General features: G+C 39.2%; 1 long non-coding RNA gene across 3 annotated transcripts; it reads right to left on the bottom strand.

Annotated features, from left to right (window-relative positions):
- Positions 1 to 2,560: 2,560 nt before the first annotated feature.
- Positions 2,561 to 6,173, bottom strand: LOC105020208. Of its 3 annotated transcripts, none has more exons than XR_828700.4 (3): positions 5,952 to 6,159; positions 3,394 to 3,671; positions 2,561 to 3,303 (listed from the first exon to the last, which is right to left on the bottom strand). It is a non-coding gene; the product is annotated as an uncharacterized LOC105020208 (long non-coding RNA). The 3 variants fall into 3 exon arrangements; XR_002195973.3 differs by having other exon boundaries at positions 2,561 to 3,300; positions 5,952 to 6,158; XR_004575245.1 differs by having other exon boundaries at positions 2,561 to 3,671; positions 5,952 to 6,173.
- Between the last annotated feature and the right edge of the window lie 104 nt (positions 6,174 to 6,277).

The raw sequence follows: 6,277 nt of genomic DNA, 5'->3' as shown, positions 1-6,277 counted from the left end.
AGAAATGTTAGTGGATAACGACTGTACGTCTCAAAATCTTTCCGACACATACAATTTCCTATCCAATTAGCGTCTGGCAAAAATTGCTGATTGTTTCTATTTCAGTTAGCTGGACGGTTTAAGGTGATTGCAGTTCCATGAGGCATTTTATAATCAAAGATTATTAACAATGGAATATGGAGAGAACACCTATTTTCAGAAACTACAAACTTCATACATTCAAAATGTATTAAGTAACAGTCTAAAAGTCTCAGCATTATTATGAAAATTTGAAACTTAGAGATCGAGTTTTAATTTCCAAATGTTTTTGATGAAGTATGTTAAATCTGCCAACTCTGTGTAGGGAATGATGTGTGCCTATCCCCAAAAAACGAAGGTTATTTGCATATCATAGAAAATAACAGGCTGCATTCCAATGTTTTCTATTATTGAATATGGGAGGGAATGGACCAAAGATTACTAAGGCTAAAGATATGGAAAAACTTTTCTTGATCCAGACAAGGCCGCTCTGCTTACTGCCCTAGCAACATTTAACCCTCCTGTTATCCTCAAATGTATTAACATCTATTGTCCTTGGGGTCAGGTTTCTCGGTTGACCTCATAATTAGCCCTTTAAATAAAATTGAACCCCCCCCCCCCCACCCCATCCAGAATACCCATTTCACGACAATGGAAAAATTTGTAATTCACCATAAAATCTCACTGATTTACCTAAAATTTGGAAAGATATTTTTGGTGTTTTAATTGGCTCGGTATTCATTATTGTTACAGAGCTTTGTTATTTATAACATTAGTAAAGAAGAACACGGTTTTAAATAATGACATGAGGCCAATGGGCAGTCACGTGTCAGTGAAGGTGTGGCTGTGACCTTATCCAGGTTAGCACCACCTCACTTTGTCCCGTTGTAGTCCAAGACCACATGTGGTCTCCTCTGCTGCTCAGGACAGCATCTTTGTGCATGGTGCTCATCAGCAGGGCATGTTCCCTTTCTTTCGGGCAATAGGAGACGACAGTGAAGGCAAACGTTACTTTCCTGTTCTTCATCACAGTGTTTTTTTTCACTGTCCCCAACATGGTGAACTTCCTTTTCAGTAGTTCCTCATCCAGGGCGTACAATGTGAAACAATTATCACGTTATGACCATTCAGTCCTTCAACCGGGTCTAGTACCTCCCTCATGCCCTGATTTATTTCAGGTGTTTGGAATATGCATCACATGCTGCCCATATTTCGATACTGTACAAGGCTGGAGAGTTATGATAACTACCAGCAGTCACATCACCTTCCAAATATGGAGAGTCAACACTCATTCTCATTGGAGAGGAGGAAGCCTCATGATCAGGGCCCTTGTTCATCACCGCTACGTACAAACAGCAGTGTTCATAAACAACGCATAAGATCATTTCTAAGCAAAGTGTGGGATTTATCATTTTCGGCCTTATTGAATAATTACATTAGAAAGAGTATGGAATGTAAGGTTGGAGGCAGTTTAGTTAAACCAGTTAAATAATATAAATGGGAACACTGAGGCATTGTGACTTGTCCAAAATGGCAAATCTAGCAGGAGGATCTGACACAAGCTTTTTTAGTTGAGAGCAACACCTGTCTTACTAGCAGATTTCATTATTCCATTTATTTATTCAAAGTATTCTTTGAATACTTTGACATTTCTTGCAGCTTTAAAAAGGTTTGTGACCATAAATGGTCATTTAGGGTGGTTCTTTGTTAATGAGACTTCACGTGCACTAGCACAGTGTTTTAGAATGTGTCTGATTTATCCATGCAAAGTAATTACCAGTGTGTGTAAATCAAGTGTACGAGCAACTGATAGAAACTTTGTTGTACTTGCAAATATTCTAAATTTTCTTTGTACAAGTACATTTAGAAGCTTTTCTACGCAACATTGATAAACGAGGGCACAGGGCTCCCCTCAACATCATGCTGTCTCAGACACATTCTAGTCACTTTCACTGTCAAAGAGCTGTGACAAAACCCCATCGACAGAAAACCTTTGGTCACAGGTCATTTTCAATTGCATGAGAGCATTAAGAGAAAGCCCACAGAGCACCAAGAGAAATGGTTTAGAAGGCTACTGAGCAAGCTTTTATCTTTGCTCCTCCCCTGTGTTGGGTGAAGTAACCATGTCCTTGGGAGAATTACTCTTTCCCCTCCCCTGTCGTGTCAACTATCAATTATTCTCACAATACTACAGGTATCGTTATGTAAGGTCAGGGCCCAAAAGCAGAGGGATGTTTCCTGAAGGTTATAACATTTTATGTTATAGTGACTTCAACATTATCCAAAACAAATGTGTAAAATTAGGATATTTTTTATGTTTTATACAGTTAAAACAGCCCGAGTTGACCTTCTGTGGTCTGAACAGTCATAAGAAATATTCATACAGGATGATGCTGTTTGGCCAGATTAGCTAATGAGCATACAAAACATGTTTTTTTAAGGAAATATTAAAATCATTTGAAATGGTCGGTTAAAAATATAACTGAGGTGGGGTGTTCGTGTCTTTTTTCAGTTCAAGTGCTGGCCACAAATACAAGAATTGAATGGTTCAACAACTTTATTAGGGTTTGTGTTTACAGAATGTGTAACAGAACAGATACTCAGAAAGCCATATATACTCCCCTACAGTTAAAACAGCTTATACAGCTTTTTCCTAGACCAAGGAGCAAAGTAACATTTTTGTTTTCCACCATTTTAGAATCTGATTTTACAGAAACATTAAGAAGCACAGCTTTAGAAATCAATCATAATCAAATGGGAATTTTACCCTAAATCAATTCTCAGTCATCTTTTGCAGCTTTTTTTCTAGCAGAAATGGAAAATAAAGGTTTCCCACTTTTAGAATCCAGTCTTACAGAAACCTTGCTGTCATCAACACACAACTTTAGAAATTCTATAAAGAAAGTCCATGCCCACATGCACGGTGTAGAATGTTTTAATCTGGCATACCGTTGCATCATGACCATCAAAACGGCAGTCTGTGAAAAAGTTAGATAACCAAGGTCAAATTGCCAGGTTGGGGGGCAGAGTGCCAGGTTGACTAGATGCAACAATAGTTGTCAAGTTGGCAAACTAAGTTACATTGTAAAACTACACGACTCACAATCATGTTTATCCCATTACCAAGAAAGATCTGCTTACAGATTGGATGAATAAATATTTACGCAATATTTACACCTCATGCATGATCCATTTCTTCTAAATGTCGGTGGCCTTAAGTTGTTTTTGGTGGTCTGTACGTGCCGATTATCCACCTCATCTCCAGAAGCTTATGAGGGATAACTGCTAGTAGAGGAACACAGTTGTCATATCCAACTAAAACTGGTTAATCTTAGTTTGGGTTCCTCAAAGATTGTTCAGGGTGAATTCCCTTACCTGGGGGGACTTAAGCCAGGAATCCCTGAGACTGTTTGTCTTAGAAGAAAATGCATTCAGCTTTTGACACGGTGTGATTGATTGGTGGCTGCCTTGTAATTCCACACTGATGCTCTGGTGAGTCAGGGTGAGAAGAGATGGTCTCGGTGATAGAAACATCAAGCTTTAAAACAGGACAGTCAAGGTTCTGGGCAGAGGGCGGTTTCTGTGACGGAGACATCATGTTTGGCTTTCAATAGGCAGATTAGAAAAAGGTCTTCCTTGAGAGTCTGAGCCAACTGATGTAAAAAAAAAAAAGGGAGGTTAGTGGGTCAACGTTTCTGACTGGCAGGCCCCCGAGGTGGGAATGACCGTTCCTCCAAAACATGTCAGTTCACTACTTAACATCTAACAGAATAACCCTTGTTCTGTCTGGCTATACTTGTGTGTAGGGGTCTAGCGAAGGCTGACCTTTTGGCTATTCATGGGCCCAACTTATTACAATTTAGCACAGATTTTATATCAAAAGAGGCTTTGATGGTGTGTGCATATGTTTCACAATTTAAACGGAAGTAGTGAGACTTCACTTGGCGAGCCTCTCTGTAAGTTTCACTATCTGGTTCCAGTATTTGGAAACCCATTGCAATTTTAAAGTAATACTTCTGGATTTGAATGAGTCATTGCTAGAGAAACTGCCAGAATCATATTCCTGTTTTCACTGCAGGGGTTGTAGAGAAGAGAACTTTGTGGTGATTAGTTGGAACAAGCAATCACTTAGCTCCCCATGGTCTACGAGCTGCTCACAGAGGATGTGTGCTGGGTTGTTTCGGTTTTGTTTCGTTGCACATTCTTCAGGGTTCAAGCATTAACATTTTGTAGCGGTCACATCCTTAAACATGTATCAGACCCAAGAAAGCCTCCCACTATGTTGGATGTGTGCCATTTTGCTGAAAGGTTCTTGACCCAAAACATTTTGATGATGCCAACACCCTCACCCCACCATCACTATCTGATAAGCTGTCTGCATATCATTCTCTAAGTATGACACCATCCAGAACAATACAGTAGCTAATGAAAAATATCACTGCGTGTCTATTTGAAAGATCCTGTATTGATTTACATAATGACCTCAAAAGTACACAATTGAGCAACAGCGTTGTTATGCAATAACCTTTGTTCATGTTCATTTTGAGCTTCAAGAATCATCGATTCCTGAAAGCCAAACATCTCCCTGCTTGTTAAGAAGCACTGAAGATAAAATGCCAACAATAAATGTTTGGGGTTATATTCTTTCCACATCTCCCCTCTACTTAAAAGTTCTGCACAACAATGGATGACATGGTCTTATGTTTAGGGTTCCAAGCAACCAACATGAGAAAATGATATATGGCACTGTTGGATTTGTAAGTAAAGCCCCTCTCTCTTTGCCAGGTTTATAGATGTGTAAACTATTATAATTAAGGGTGCGGCCTTCTGTTTTAACACTGTCTGTTAGCTGTCGTTCTGGTGTTTTCTATGAACATGAGAAGGTTGTCATACCCAGGAAAGACCGGAGTGGCATCTTTGGGATTGTCTTAACTTCTGATCTTAGATCGGTTTTATCTTTAAAGTTCCTGTATGCCATTTTGACCCTCCTCCCTGGGCATGCTCTTAATGTTCAGTGACAAATTGATCTGATGTTTAATAATTAAATTTTGTGTGTCAACAAATGTTTGTTTATTCCTAGCCCTTATCTGCCACAGGTGTGTCATGAGTTTAACAGTGATGGTGCTGTGTTAAATGCACTATACTTTACATTGTTTAATGTAATGAAACCTAGTGAATGTTTAACATTTAGGGTTAGGTTAGGAGTTATGTTTCAGGATTAGGGCAAGGATTTTTAATACCAATAGAATTACATTCGTTTTTCACTTGGCAGAGAGAATGCTCAGAGAATGCTTCGGAAATAACTATAAAATGCTTTTTATTGTGGCTGTAGACAGGAGAGTATTCCCATTCACAAACAATGTTTGTCAAATAGGGATGGACCTCACCTTAGTCCAAATCTCTGTATGAAATGAAACATATCACAACTAAAATATTTTGTTTGAAAAATACTCCCCAGTTCTGTAGCCACACACAATGTATAGCCACAAAATCAGACTCATCAGACAAAGTCAAAATGAGATGCCACAAAACAAAAAATAAAAGTGGGTGCTTGATTTTCATATATATATATAAATAAAAGAAAAAAAGAGAAAAAAAAGCCCCCTTTCTGTTAACATGTTATATACATACACTGTAGGAAAACAAGACAGAGACCCATTCCACTTCCCAAAAGACGGACTGACCCCATTACCAACAAGAATGAAAATTGTATACCGGGTGTAATTTAGAATGTAATTATGGTGTCAAATTGTCCAAATAAGAGGGTTGCCAGATGTCTTCAAATTAAGGTGATTTGTCACTCAGAATATACAGTATAGAATTATTTCTAGGGAATGTAGTAGAGGGAACCTCTGTTCATTTCCCTAAACACCAAAATCCACAACATTTTTGGAGCACGGTTAGTCTTCCAAAAGTCACAGAGACTCACTCACCAGGTCATCAGCTGGGTCTCTGAACACCCTGGGGAGGGTCCCAAAACCTCCAGACAAGAGGCTGTTTTAGGGCTTAAGGTGAAGCTGTGAAACAGCGTGCCCTTGGATGCTTCACACTTGTAACATGGCAGAGTTGTCAGGTAATAGTTGCCAGGGGAATTAAACTGCTTCCCTTCAAGATCCGGAGCCTGCTGATTTTCTGGTCCACCTAATCATTAATTGCACACACCTGGTGTCCCAGGTCTAAATCAGATCCTGATTAGAGGGTTGAGGGTTGCAATGAACAAATGGAGTGGAACTGTCTTTGAGGTCCGAATTTGAATACC

The sequence above is a fragment of the Esox lucius genome, chromosome 23 (genome assembly GCF_011004845.1).
Source record: "Esox lucius isolate fEsoLuc1 chromosome 23, fEsoLuc1.pri, whole genome shotgun sequence".
NCBI classification, from domain to species: Eukaryota; Metazoa; Chordata; class Actinopteri; order Esociformes; family Esocidae; genus Esox; species Esox lucius.
This window is presented reverse-complemented; position numbering and strand designations above follow the sequence as displayed.